This window comes from Accipiter gentilis, chromosome 4 (genome assembly GCF_929443795.1).
Source record: "Accipiter gentilis chromosome 4, bAccGen1.1, whole genome shotgun sequence".
Lineage (NCBI taxonomy): Eukaryota > Metazoa > Chordata > Aves > Accipitriformes > Accipitridae > Astur > Astur gentilis.
The window spans coordinates 12,086,595-12,102,090 of NC_064883.1; the positions used below are offsets into that span (position 1 = coordinate 12,086,595).

Sequence of the window (15,496 nt, forward strand, 5' to 3'; positions counted from 1 at the left end):
CTCAATTTTTGGAGATTTGATAGTTTCAACTTCATTTGCAAGTGATGCCTGGGCTGGCCTCTGCGTCGTACTTCTCTGCTGGCAGGTTCGTGAGGCTTTTCGGGATGGTGATAGGGTTTGTCCAATGAGCTTGTTTATTTTCTAATGTAAACACTTCTGTGATGGCTTCAAAACAGAGCAGTTACACAGCTGGAGGAGAGCTTCTTTGCATTTTGGCAGTGGCTCACGCACCTCTTCCTTCCAGCTCCTGGTTATTGCCTTGCTGCCTACTACGGATGCTGCAGTCTTTCACAGAACTGAGACTGAGTGCATGTGGCATGGTTGAATTACTGTCAGTACCTTGTGCTTGGCTGCTTTCGCAGCTTAATTAAATTTCAACAGTGTAATTTTGGGGCTCTGAAACTTAGTAATGCCTGAATTAAGACTCTTTATCCTTGCAGACAATCTAGAAAGTGGATTGATTATTCTTTGTGCTGGGCTGCTATGATGTGTCTTGCCTGGCAAGGCAAAAGTTGTTGTGGTCAGCTGTGAGGGATCAGACGTAGCACGGGAGGTCCTGAGCACTGCTGGTAGAGCAGCTTTTGTAGTCACCACACAGTAGGTTGGACCTCCTGCAGTCCTTGTAGCCAGGTCATCTCCTGCCTCTAGCAGCTCTTGGTAGCTAGCATGACTGAGAGTATCCCTCAGGTCACCTACCCTGGTGACAAGTGGCCCAGCTGTGTGTGAGGGGGCAAATGAGGTTTAAACCTATTTTTGCACATCACTTTTTCCCCCCAAATACATACTGGTTTCTGTTTGGCAGATATGGCTCTTAGCAAACCAGGCTTTCCTCCTCCCCAGTGCTCATCGTTTGATTTAAGATGAAGTATGTGCCAAATACGTATCAAGGCAGCAGCTTTGCAAGCCTTCCAACATCAATTGTAAAAGAACAAATACAGAGTGAAACTCTGCTCTTGTGCTCTGTACATCTAGAGGCATTCCAGAGAAGATAATTTTGAGATTGCTTTGGATTTAAGACGTTTTCCTTGGGTAGAAAATCCAGTTTATGATGTCAGTAGTAAAACGTTTGAGTGTTTGGAAACAAATTTAGTTTCTGAAAGCTTTCACACTTATCAGGCCTATCTCTAAGTAGTATCAATTTCTTATAGCACCTGCCCTCTTTTCCTTCACTTGCTGTGAAAGAGTCTGTTACATAGCGGTGAGCATGTTACCATGGCTAAACTAACAAGTGTAATATTGTCAATAAACATTTAGAAAGACCAACTCATGGTTATCTCCGGGGTCAGCAGAAATGAACTGGCCGGCGAGCTACCAGTAGACATTCTGCTTTCTGCAAATGCCCAAACTAAATTTGAAAGAATGAATGTATGATTGCGTCAGAACAAATGTCTAAGCTCTTTTTGTGATAAGAGTCTAAGACCAAATACAGCGGGCTCCCAGGTAACATCTAATGTCTAGTCCTCTGAGAGAAAGGCTCTTGCAGTACTTAATACAAGGACGTTGAGCCTCTCTGACATCTGGGTGACCAGCTAAATGGATGTACATACTGCAGCTTCTTGTAATGCTACTTTGGTGAGAGAGAAGGACAAGGATAGTTATTTCTCCACCAGATTTTTGCAGGGGAGTGCAAAAGGCAGTGTAGTCTGTTGCCCTAATCTTGTCATTTAGAGGACTTGATATGTGAAGCCTACCAAAGCTTGTGAAAGAAACACCACCTCCAAATCTCCATTACTGCAGGCTACAGCCCAGCCTCGTAGTACCTGGGCCCTTCTAGCAGTCTCCTCTAGCACTACGGACCCAGATGAGTGTGGGGTGTTGGAAGGCATTATTCAAGCATCCTCCCAGCTTTGAGTCATACTGTGACTTTGGCCAAGTCCATATTGTCCTTGCCTCAGGCCAATATGTTATTTCCCCATTTTTATTGTTTAAGGACTTTAAAGCAGACTTTTTCACCCTTCCTTCTCCACTTTCTCTCCAACCCTTTATTTTTCATATGGCTTTCCAAGGAGTAACTGTTCTTTAGCAGTAACTACTCAACTATGATTTATGATTATTTTACTCCAGTAGTGAATGGGTGTCCTCAGAGAAGATTAAATTCCACGGCATGAAAAGCTGTACAAAATTCCTCTTTGTTAAGCAAACCAGGCATTTAGAAAAGAAATGAGAGGAAATTATCATTTATATACTTGTAGATAAACTGACATGCAGTTTGTTATTATGCCACAACTAGGAATGAATACCAGAGTTAGATCAAGTCATGAATATCTCTGTCCCTCTGCCTGTGGGGGAGTTATGATATGGTCCTCAACCTGAATGACTGCTCATTCATATAACAATGGGAAACTGCTGTAACAGAGAAATTAGTGTGAGAAAGTTCAGTGTGAGATCTTACGAAAGGGGAAGTGGTTATTTATTCACAAAATCCTTAAGCAAGTTGATTTCATCCACCCACACTCATTCTCCTATAGATTTAATTCATTCACACTCCGACACTCCTATATTCATGAGCACGAGGACACATAAGCCCAAGTGGCCTGGCCAGGATCACTTGTGTTTGACACAAAGGAGCAGGGATGACAACTGCCAAGCCCTCACCACATGCCCAGGGCTCCCCTTGACTGGGGACAACAAAGTGGTTTCTGGACAGATCTTTCATATCCCTTAGGATGCATCAGCTGGTATGTGGTCATCTTTTACCTCAGAACCCTGCTTACTTTGTTCTCCATAAATGATAGGCTAGGTTGCTGCTCACTGCCTGTTTTTCCTTGTTTTCAACGTGTGTTTTCCTGGCGGGCCAGCAGGAAAGGCAAGGTGTATCTGATGCTGCAGCCTTATTACCATCCTCTGGGAGTGAGGATGATGGGTCTTGCGTTGACAGGTCATCTGTGGTGTGGGTGTTTTCAAAGTGCAGGTCTTTGGCTGTGACATAAACAGACAGATTCCTTAATTTTTCTGCTGGGAATGGTTTTCTGTGTTAACAAAACAGTCCATTCTTTTAACCCTCTACTCTGCTGTTCCTGCTGGGGCTTCCACACATTTCCATTCATACTTCATTCCTAGCAGCCCTCATTTTTCTGTTGCAAATCTCTACAGCTGCTGTAGATATTCCTGATCCCTTTTTATTAGGATTTATAATCTAAAATGAATAATTTAATGCCACACACAGTCTTTGATGAGCACGCAGATGAATGCTGTTGAAATGTAAACGAAGCTTGTAAACGTTAAGGTATCATATGCAGTGAAAGAAAACCCTAAAATCTAGGGGGACTCCATCCCCTACGTCTGCTGAAGCACACACTTATTAAAATGTCAAAGTACGTGTGAAATAATTAAAACACTGAGGTGGCCAATAAAACAGCTTGAAAAATAACAAAATTATGCCTGCCAAAACAGTAACTGGAAAACTGACAGTGTGTATTTCCCATGACGTGTGCTGGGGGATTTGAACACACCGCTCCCACTGGTGTCGTGAAGTTACTACTCTAAATTTACTGTTAGTGGGAGAAAAGCAAACCATTCAGGGTTTAATACCTTCTTGCTTGTGCCCAGCAATGGAAGGTGTATGTTATCGCTGACAGGAGGCGAAATCCTGACTTTACCTTAAATGGTGAAGCTGAGGCTTGCTAGTCCTAATCAGTGCTGGGTACGGAGTCAAGAGGGGCGAGCCTGCATCTAGCAGCCAGTGTTAGAGCATGCTACTACATGATAGCATTAGACACTTTGAAATGTAGGATAGCACAGTAAAGTCACTTGTCTTCTGCAGCTAGTTATCAAAACCCAACGTTGATCAACTGAAAACTGACCGGTGGGAGCCTGCACGCTCCTGGCCTTCAGCCCTGTTTTGTAACTCGCTGTTACTTGGAAGTGGCATCTTAAAAATCTGTTCTCTTAATAACAGTGTTCTTCTTTCTGTAACTGGATTCATTTGTAGCACTAGGGCTAAAATGTGTTTCCTACCTCAGTGACTTCCAACTCAGACACAGTTAAACAGGACAACTTGAAAGCTCCAGTTGCCTTAAGGGGAGAAAAAAATTGCAAGTGTGTGATACAACACCTTAAACAGAAAAAAAACTTCACTGATCTAACAGTTTACTCCATGGGAGCAAGAGTTGATTCCATGCAGAGTAATGTCTTCTTGGAACAGGTATTTGGACACCCCAGAGGACTGGAAGCCACAAGGTTGGATTTATTGGAGTTGGAGATAAACCAAATTTTGCACAAGCTAGAATTTGCATTTTTTTTCTAATGTTGAGATCTAAATAAAAATGGAAGTTAAATGTGTTTAAGATCCTATGGAAGAATGTAGTAAGAGATGCCACACGCTGTCCTATGCACAATCTTAATGTAGAATCCTTGTTCTTGACCAAGTATACAATCATAGAGACATGGTCCTTGACTCTTTTGGTCATCACACACTTCCTGGCTTTTTCAAAGTTTGGACTGGACTCTGGTATAGCATTCACCACAATTGTAAGGTAAGTGCATGGATTTTTTTTTAATTTTTTTTTTAATTTGTTGTGGAAAGTGGAATCAGAAAATTCAGGATGACTACCTGTTCCTGTCTCTACTACAGAACTCCTATGTATCAGCCTAATGATTCCAATCAAAATGTTCCTAATTTTCTAATGTCACATATTTCCAGTTACCTAGGACCATATATGTAACATTAAGCACTTCCAAGGTGCAGCTGAGGTTTGCTATATCTGTATATACATACAGACACGCATGTATAAACATATATACTCAGTAATGGTGCTGGTATTGATATCCAAGCTGGCTCATTTTAAATTAATTCTGATAAACCTACAGTTCTGTACTGTATATGTATGTTTATGTATGCATAATGCATGCAAAGGTGTCTGTATACATACATGTGTGTGAGCTGCAGGCTTTTCAGAATTAACTTAAGACAAGCTAGTTTGGATACCAATATCATTCCTGTGGCAAGCACAACTTCCCTATGTTACAAACCAGTTTCTTGATGTCAGGGACACTGCAACTTGCCAAGCAGCTGGTGAGAAATGTTTGCACCTTAATGTTTTTCCAGCCTTCAAAGTGCTGGTTACTCTGCACCCCTCCTCTATGAACTGGGTTTTATGCCCTATTGAGTAGGAAGAATACAACCTTATCAGAAAGCTGATTAATGTGTTAATGTTTAGGACTCCTATGTTACAGTAAGATCCCCATAAAATGACAATGGAGAAGTAAGTTTATTCAGTGCACTTGAAGCGAAACAAACAGTAGTTTAGAAAATTCATGGTAACCACTGGGTTTTTTATACAGAAAACTCCACAAGTACTAAATTTACTATAAAAGCATGCAACAACCAGAGAAGCAGAAAGAAAGAAAGAAAGTGAAAAAACCCAGTGTGAACAAAGTAAAGAAGCATTTGTGCAAATGGCTGTATTTCTGGCTTGGAGCCAACTGGGGAGAAAAAGAAATTGCTATACATACATTCCCAGAAGGTGCAAGAGAAGTTGCAGCAGGCTGCTGGAGGCTGAAATATATCAAGAATGAGATCAGCGATTAGTAGTTTCAGATAATTTAAGCAGAGTCTGCTCACAGGTAGTAGAGTCCACAAAGTTCTAAACGTGGAAGCAATCATCGGTGTTTTTCTGCTACTTGTGACAGTAAGTATAAACATGCTTAACTTACTAAAAGGGAAAAGGACACTTCAGCACATGTTTAAGGGTCCTGGCAACTTGACAGCAGCAGGCTTTAACTTCCATAGAGGTAGAAGTATCTTTTCACTGTCATTAAAAATGCCCTCTCTGAAAGTACATTACTAGAGTAACTGATTTTGATCGAGTATGATTGTACAAGCTTTATACATGGCATATTCAAATTTGTGTTTGTTTTTTTTTAATCCAAAACTAAGTATACTTTGCCACTATATATATATATACTATTTTATTTTTTGTCACAGGCATACAATGTCAGTATATACCTATTCATTTGTTTCCATGTAAAGAAATATAGCAACAGGTTTTTGGTCAACCTGCCTATAGCAACAGCTGTTGCTCTAAGACAGTTATTTTGCATTATCTGCAACTCCCTCTATAATTGAGTTGGGCCTGCTCAGCAGAACACACACAACTGTGCATAATAACATTGACATGCTTCTGAGGTAGTAACATCTCAACTGCTCTTAAATCATTAATTTTTTGAACATTTCATGTATGTATTGCAAGTAAAAGGGAAAGCGGGTACAAACAAAAGAGAATATACACCATCTAAGATTAGTGTAAGAAAAGATCATCACATAGGTAGAGCTGTAAACCTGTGAAGCTTACAGCCGGAACAGCATGCCGTGCCCCCAATAGCTCAGGCTTATTTCCCCTTAATAATGGCTAACGGTTTTAACTGAAAGATGTAATCAGTTACACAGGTAACAATCAGAAGGTGAAACTCCCCTTTAACTCCCTGTATTGAAGAGATATAACTGCTGCCGTGGAACTTTCATTTTTCCCCATATTCAGGACGTTTTTGACATTAAATTTTCATATACACTTTATTTTACATAATTGCTTTATCAACGCTTTTTCTATTTATACATGATTTTTATGTTCATAGCTTACAAGTTGTCTGTCAAAAAAACTTAAAAAATGTAGAGTGGATTTATCTGTGGTTTTGATATAAAGGGAATTTTACCACCCAAAGTTTTGGGTTTTACCATGGAGCAAAAGGTACAAAAAGCTACCTAACAGCTGGGAAGATGGGCTTAGATTTATCTGGGGGGGCAGATGGATGTTGTCCTTCCCATGAACCCACACCTTTGCTCTCTTGCCAGAGAATGCACTACCTTTTCCAGTATATTGTACTTCTGCACTGAGAATGAAGAACATGTTAGCACTGTTGCAAGAGACTGAGGGGTGATTAAACAAGAGAGCTAAAGCCTCCTCACGCTGAAATACAGCAAATCTAAAAAATTCTGGAAGGCATTGGTGCTACACTGGAATCAAGGTTTAATTTTAGACTCAAAATATGGTCTATTATATGTATCCTTCCCAAAATCATAGCATTTGCCCTGGGAGTATGAAATATTTTTTTTATTTTTTTTTTTTTTAATTTATAGGTAGTAATGTGTAATTAGGGATGAATTAAAGGAGTTTGTCACTGGGAACCACATTTCTCAAAGCAGTAGTTTTAGTTAATTGACTCATTATCTTTCTTGCTGCTTCTTGAGCTAAGGGATACAGTAGTTTACTATAAAATTAGTCTGTAAATAACTATCTTCAATTAGTGATTATTTTGAAAAGAGGAGAGCTTACCTTCTGCAGAAGAGAAAATTAATCTTTTCCCTTATGAGATAATTGCATTTTCAGGCCTCCATGAGTTATGAAAAGTGATGACTACTTGGAGATGTTAGCTCTTTATGAGGTGTAAGACTATAAAGTACAAAGAGAAATCATCAAGAATCTTAAAGGAATTCAAAGTGGACCCTTCTGTAATGTATTTTTACAAACCTTCACACAGTACTTAGAAAATCTTGAAGATAGAGTAGAAAAGTCAGTAACAGGTTATCATAAAGGCTGTCTGAAAGCCCTCCCTGCACATCTGTCTCTGGACTTACTTCTCTGAAGGTTAATCTGAAATTCATTGCTTGAATTTACAGTAATAAATTTTGGAATAATTCCCACATTGTTTTAATTTACTTTAAATCACTGCCAGATATTTCTGACTCCTATGTTAACATGACTTGTCTGGGAATATACCAAAAATGAGTAACACAGTAATAGGTTACAGTAATACAGTATTTGAGTCCAAACTCTAAGTGCCCACTCTTTCACACTCTAATTTATCATTTTCAATGTGGTCCTTTTCATTGGAGTCATATAAACCAATGACTAATTCCCACCATCAACAAATGTCCACTGCAAACTAGCAGTAAGACAAAAAAAAAAAAAAAAAAAAGGAAAAAATGCATTCTGCAATGTGCTTATTCATTCTACAAATGGAGCTTTCACTATGCAGCATCAAATGTTCTGTGTTCTATCTTAGACAAGTCTTAGAAATGACAGGCTTTGTAACAGCGTGCCTCCAGTCTTCTCTAGAAACGGAAAGAACAGTTTTTACACTAAAGCTTATAAATAATAATAAAAAATCAGCTTATTTTTACAATTTAAAAAGCTGTTACAATGGGTAATGACCTTCTAAGCATACAAAGAAAATGGAATAGATAGTCACATTAATCCCATGAATGTTACTGACCACAGGTACAGTAAATAGCATGGGCTTAGTGACTTAATAGGAAGCCTGTTGTAGCACTCATAATTTGAAACCCTTGTAATTGAAGATGAAGGGAAGTGAGGAACACTGCTAATAGTGAGACTATTAGCATCTTAATCCTTCACCTGTATGCAAATTGACTTTTTAACCACACATTTCCTAGTACTGAGACTGGAATGGCTTTAAAGGTCTACATAGAGAGGATTCCTTCATTCCTCAGAGTACAACCTAACTTAGAGAATGACAAATATACATAAAAATGCAGACTACTTGTTTTAATAATAAAATACTATTCTTAAAGCAGATCTTTAGCCATCTGATCTGATCTGATCACCACCCATCATCTTGAGAATATTCTTCTCAAGACCCACAATCTGTCTGTCAGGTTACCTGCCTATTTCATCAGTGTAAGCTCCTCAGCCTCAGCAATTTGGGCTGCTAGCAACCATTTCCATAATGTTTGCAAGAGTTAGACATGTCATAGTTTATATGGGCAAAAGATATGCTTGAGCACTGGACTAGATCTCAGAAATCTGGATTTTTGTTCTTACTTCTGTAGGTCACGTAGATGGGTAACTTGCAAGGCTACCACTCTATTCCTTAGTTTCCTCATCTGTAAAATGGGGATAATGATATTCACTAGCTTTTAAAAACCATTTTAAGATATGCATGGTTAATTACTAAGCAGTGTGGATTCTCCCATGTGAGTAATACACATCTGCTAATACACTGACTTATCTACTTTCATATTAGCATCTTTATTTAAACATTCGCTATTCTTACTGTGACATAGCAAAACACTCATTTTGTCAAAGAGCAATTGTAAAGAAGCTTTTATCGAGCACAGGTGTAATTAGAATAGTAGAGAAGTGATGAGATTGCCATCAGCTTTGAGCCCGAGGGACTGTCTTGTATTTTAAGTTCAAGCAACTGAAGTAGCAAAGATAGTTTCCAATTCAAGTCTGCCCTCCGCTGGCTTTCGTGAAACACTGCTAATAAATTTTGGATCAATAGTGTCTTTCTGTAATGAAGTGGATGAACTAAATTAATAGAAGCTGATGCAATTTATTAATGGAGACCTGTAGTCAGCACTTCTTTTTTAAATTTGTAATAGTAGGTAAATAATTGGTCAATTTCTTTTAAAAGTCCCATTTAGGCTCCCTCACAGATTCTTGATTTTCAGAAGCGCACCAATGTATAATTCGTATCACAGTTGCTGGAACTAATAATATACAACATGGGAAGTAACATTCTGCACATGGTTTTAAAGACATTTAATAGAAAAAATCTACAGAAAAAATACTTTGCTCTGACACAATTAACGATTCTAATAAATTCTAACTGTTAATGAACAATCAAGATAAATTAATACCTACATTCAGTTTAACTAATTTTTTCAACATTTAGATACACTGAGAAAGATTCAGTTTATACATACACATGACATTTATTTTGTTGACTCGGTAATCTTATTCAAGATCTGAAAATATATGTAATTTTTACTTTTCCTATTATGCTCTGAACTCTGTAATTTGCATTACAAGTTGTTAAAAACTATTATAATGACAACACTATCTTTGAAGTAAGAATTAAAGCTATGCTTTAAATTCTATTTAAATTAAAGATATGCTAAATTAAAATTTAATTTATACTTAAAAAAAATAATCTTAGTTTCAACAAACATCCTTCCTGTTTTGGAGGCGCCAAAGGAAAAGAATATTAGGGACATACACGGTAACTGAAACTATTTATTTCTTTTTAACAATGACTTAAGATAAAAACCAGAACAAACTCATATTCTAGCAGAAAATCCACACAGACCTGTTCCACATCCACCTCACACATTTCAACTCAGAGGTCCTTCTTTTTGCTTTACTACTTCTTTTCTCTTTGCTTATAACCAGGAGATAATTAGTAGCTTGTTGTTGTTGTATGCATTTATCTTGTAAAATCTGAAAGAGTGCATCCAAAAGCGCCATTGTAAATCAGTGAAGCGAATGCTGTGCATCAGTTATGGTTTTCAAATATTTCACTGTTAGAAAATGTTGTTTCAGCAGCATGTGTATTTCCTGTAGATGGATGCTAAGAAAGACTATTACAACAAATGCTCGCTGAAGAGAAGCAGCAGAATACGACTTTTAATTACAATTCTTATGTTTCAAATGCTCCAATTATATGTTCTGTGTCAAAGATAAATACTTCATTTTCATGTGCAATGCTGTCAACTGATTGCAAAGACTTACATTCTCAGTTTCATGGCTGCCTCACCTTAATACAATATACTAAGGTCAGAATTGGTATAAAAAACAAGTATACCGAGAGCAAAGACTGTTTTGGAAATCAGAATAGATTCACTCTTTTCCTCATCTTGTTTCAATCACTGTAAAAATCTGCCCAAACCAAGCATCTTTTAAGAAGTCCTTTAAAATCTTTATAGATGTGTGCTGCTGTAACAACAAATTCTTCAGCAACAAAAATCTAGCTGAGGTCTGTTGACAAATAAAAGGTTTACATTCAAATATCTTCAGAGGAAATCCTCCTAGACCTACTGAAACCTTCACTGCTCAGATGCTAAAAAAAAAGAGCTTAATTTAAAAACAAAGAATGAGTAAACATGGATATTAGTTTTGGCCTCAGAAAATCCTTTAATCCATCAGATTTTTGCGTATCACTGAAAGTATGCAAGGAATCAGATTATTGTTTTCATCCTCGGCCAAGCAGTGCAATCATAAAAACATGCATTTAAGAACTGTTGTGTTTTTAGAGGTACTACCTATGGCAAAAGGTAGCAGTATCCTTAAATATAACGCTTCATTTTCATTATTAAATGAAGATGAGGAGAATGGGAAAGTCAAGTTCCAAACCACAGTAAAGTTTTGCAGCAGGTAATATTCAATTTCAAGCACAACAGAAATTCTTCTTAGAGGTCTCTAAAAACATTTGATGAGGCTGTCTCACCCCAGACTGCTGTTTCTCCTTCGCTGGCCTTGGGAGCTGTAATGAAAAATAATGAAATTATTACTGTGTTTGCACTCAACCCCATATTACAACTCAGTTTTATTTTTAAATACATAAATTGTATCGTTATTGTATTGAATATACAAAATTACTACACTTTGCTTTTTGTTCCTACCACTCTGATCATTTTACTAATTTTCTAGATAGGCATTGGACAATACCACTTTTCTTGGAAATATCCCGTATCAGACAGTGCCCAGAGTACAGCCAGTGAGTATCACACAGAAATCAATATGAAAGAGACTCTAATCTGGACAGAATTTTTTTATATGCATTACTGCTCTGTATTCCAAGTATGTTTTGAAAATATGCTAGATGCAAAAAATCAAACATATTCACCCCCAAGTAATCTAGGTCTTAACAAGATTCAGGAAAGAAACATTTTAGAATTCTGACATTTTCCACATGACATAATCGGACAGCCTTAGTCTTTTTTAACTGTAGTACTTTTGATTTCTATTTGTCTCTTTGTGAAATGACAAGGAACATTTCCCAGACCCGCAGTACTGCAGAGTAGCTGGTATTTATTAGACTAAATGAATGGGAATACTAAAATGGAATGGAAAAAAAGGACCATCATTACTAGGGCACAATAAAAATAGAAAATTTAATCGTAATAATAAAGTGAAATAGAATGTCTAGTCATAATATACTACCATTTTTACTGACATCGTAAAGATTGAGCCTGTAACAGAAACCTGTTAAGTACCTCTTGCTTATGTTCTTTTATTATTTATGCTTATTCCCTATAATCCTCAAGTATGAAATATCTACTTTAGTATCTTTGAAATGTAAGTTCCTCCTAAACAGAGGCAAACTCGAACTTTGTTCCCAAGCAGATGAATTTAATGCAGTTTCTTGACAGTAAATTGAAGGTGAAATCTGAAAAGTGAGAGTGGTAAGTGCATAATGGAGGTCTGCAGGGATTTCCTATGTAGAGTTTACAGTGATTTTTCACAAACTTTAATGTGTCACTTCACTTTGTCTCCTTCTTCAGCCTTCTGAGTTGCATGGCTTTACTTTGTTGTGTGTTGAGATGAAGCTTTAGAGGTCTGGAATTCTTTAACCTGAAATGTACCCTTTGCGCCAAAAACCAAAGACAAGCTAAAGCCATCAGACAGAGTGAGTGACACTTAAGTGATTCAGTCATGTCTATAAGAATCTCAGTTCTCTCCTTTACCCATAAAAACTGAAACATTTGGCCAGTCTACAAGGAGTGTTAGTGGTATTTATTTGCTATGAAAACACAGCACTTGTGGAATTACTGCTAATCAAGTTAATAAAACAGTAGGGATTCACATTCTTGTTGTTCCAGTTAAAACTCTGCAATTTTACTTCTGATTTTATTGTTGTTGCTGATCGCATGAACTACGAGGCAAAAGAAATTCAAAGATGTTTTTTGTAACAAAAAACTTTCAACACATATAGTATTATTAATTTTCTTTTGTCACTCCAGCAATTGGGGCTTTTGTTTTTCTTATTTAATGGATACACCATTCCAAGTGGTTTTGTCTCCATTATCAGCCACAAGAAAAACCAATAAGTAAACCATAAGTAAAAATCAATATCCTTCATGGAAGTGTTACCACAATAAATTAGAAACATGAACTAGTACTCACAGCACGCCCACATCATCCTACTTCTGTCTTCTCCAGGCAAAGCTGCCTCCATCAATTTATTTAAAGTACTCATTTCTCTGGGTATTACTTCTTCTCCCTTCAAAACAGCTTGTTTCATGCCTAATCATAGGCATTTTTTGTTTTAGGGGCCAATTTTAATATTCCAATTATTTGAATAGTGCTGTCCCACCAGCTTGAACTTGCAGGGAAAATGATTGATGCTCTCTTTTACCCTTTGGCCAAGTCAATAGCCCACCAAATGACTGTTGAGGTCTTAGACCCTCTAATATCCTAGGTGCAAAAGGTGCCAAATAAAGGCACAGAAAACTTCTGGAGTCAGTACAAACCTTTACTGTTGGCATGCTTTGGTTTTTTTGTGTTGTTTGGGGTTTTGTTTGTTTGTGTGTTTGTTTTTTGTTTTGTTGGGGGGGTTGTTGGGTTTTGCTTTTGTTTTTGGTTTTTTTTTTTTACTGCAAATATGATACTTTGGACAGTATGAGACTATGGATATGTGTTATGATGGAAGAAATGCCGTTCTCCATTCACTTTTCTTTGTTTACAGATGTCCTTTCTCAGCTTCAGTCTGTAACACTATATAAATTTAGACCATTAGCTATTAAGAATCAACTTTGGTTTATTTGCATAAAAACCACATGCACTTGTGCTCTTTTAGGCCACAGCACTGATTTTGTTTGCAAGAGAACTGTGGCAAAGAAATATTAACTTTCTTGCTATTAATTTCCTGGCTTCTATAGTTAAATAAAGGAAATAATAACCTACAAGCTTTTAGTCAAACATTAGAATTAGCAGACATGAGAAATGAGACCTGTCAAGGAAAGTTTCTGTGCTCCGAAAATTATTCCTTGACTTGATGTGTGAAGAAAAGAAGAGAAGCAGCTTGTAAACATAGGACACTTTTGAGAATACCCTTTCTCAAGAACATCGACAGTAAGAATATACTGTATCACACGTGACACTGTTAAACCAATTTATACTCAAAGGAAACAGCTGTTTAACCATTTGGATCTGTTATTTATTACATTTGACCTTCTGAATCCCACTTCCACTAAAATTACAAGAAGTTTAAGGAAAATATCTTTTGAATTTAATTCCAATGCAGCAGGCCACGTTTTATTGTAATATTTTGTAAGCGGTTATTAACAAGCTGTGTGCTGTAATAAACAATTGGTTTTGTATGTTTAGGAAGAACAAGCTGTAACAGTAACTACATTGTGGAAACAGATCTGATTTAGTCTCATCTACAAAGGAAAATCAGTTTAATAAAAACTGCTGAAAAATAGGTTCCTGCAGCAACCACTTAACTTCCTGTTACCTCAATTTCAAGTTAGAATTCCCAGCTTGAATAGAAGACTATCCCTAAAATAATTTAACAATAGTTATATAGTACTCAGTTGCAGGAGCAGAAATACAGCAATCCACTGATGTACAAGTACCGGGCCAGATATGACAAAGTAGGAATGACCACGTTGGTAAGTACAACCTCACCTTTAATACCACCCAGAAAAAAGCAACAGACAAACAGCATTTCAGAGGCAGCTCTGTCTTTTATGGATAAATTATTTGTATTACTAGTTGCCTAAGACCGCCACAGAAAAGCCTTCATTAGTATGTTCCGTAAATTCTGGACTTGTTACTGAAAGTATTCTATTAATCTGGAGGTACTATTTTGAAGTAACACCACCTTGGTTGCTAAACAAGGAAGTGGAAAAAGCCCTACCTGCAAGATGATTATTTTTTAAAGTGAAATGAAAATATCTAGCCAGTATTTTTCTACCTATCCCTGCAGCAGAAAGAGGAGTAAGCCAAAACTGTTTGTTCGAAAACTTCATCAAGCAAAACTAACTCTTACAAAGTCAATGGACACATGTGCTTCCTTACGTGTGTCCTTATTTGGAGCACACTTGCCCCTAATGGCTGAGAATGTGTAAAGAAAATATGACATATGATCACATCCTGTGCTGTTTGTCATGAAGGCATATTCTTTTGGGAAAGGGGTAGGCTCACAGTCCAAGGTTCATACTGATGTTCATCTGCTGATGAACTACAGCACTGGTGCTTAACCTTTCTTTAGAGATAAGCTATTCAGTTTATAAAGCAGCCACTCACGAACTCTAAGCCTCTGCTTTACTTGTTAGATATCATTAAATATGTGTCAGTCACGTGACTAGGAATACTGATGTATCCCATCAATGTGTTTAATGCACATGAAAGCACAGTGTACATACACTGATTTACGTGAAAAGAGGCTATTTGTGTGTTCTGTACCATGACAGCACGTTTGTGCCACCACATCACCAGAATACTCTTTTATCCCCCACATGTTGATTATTGGTAGACTGTGGCAAAAGCGAGCTGTGGGCTGCCAGAATCCCTCACGTGGGTTGCAGTTTGCTACCTGTCCCTAGCTGGAAAGCAAGGAGCAAGCTATAAGCTCACATCTTCATCACGTTGGAATGGCAGAGCAGACATCCACACATTGGAAGAGGAAATGAGGTATCTGTGTAAGTGATATGTATCATAGCCCTGCATTCTTTTTTGGATCTAAAAGCGCTGACCTGTTGTCATTCTTAATGCGACAAAATGGCTACAGAACTTCAAGCAATTGCCTT

At 37.5% G+C, this 15,496-nt stretch overlaps 1 non-coding gene across 1 annotated transcript; it reads right to left on the reverse strand.

Moving 5' to 3' along the window:
- Positions 1–10,857: 10,857 nt before the first annotated feature.
- LOC126038100 (small nucleolar RNA SNORD93) lies at positions 10,858–10,945 on the reverse strand. Its single transcript, XR_007505908.1, has one exon. It is a non-coding gene; the product is annotated as a small nucleolar RNA SNORD93 (small nucleolar RNA).
- Positions 10,946–15,496: the final 4,551 nt, after the last annotated feature.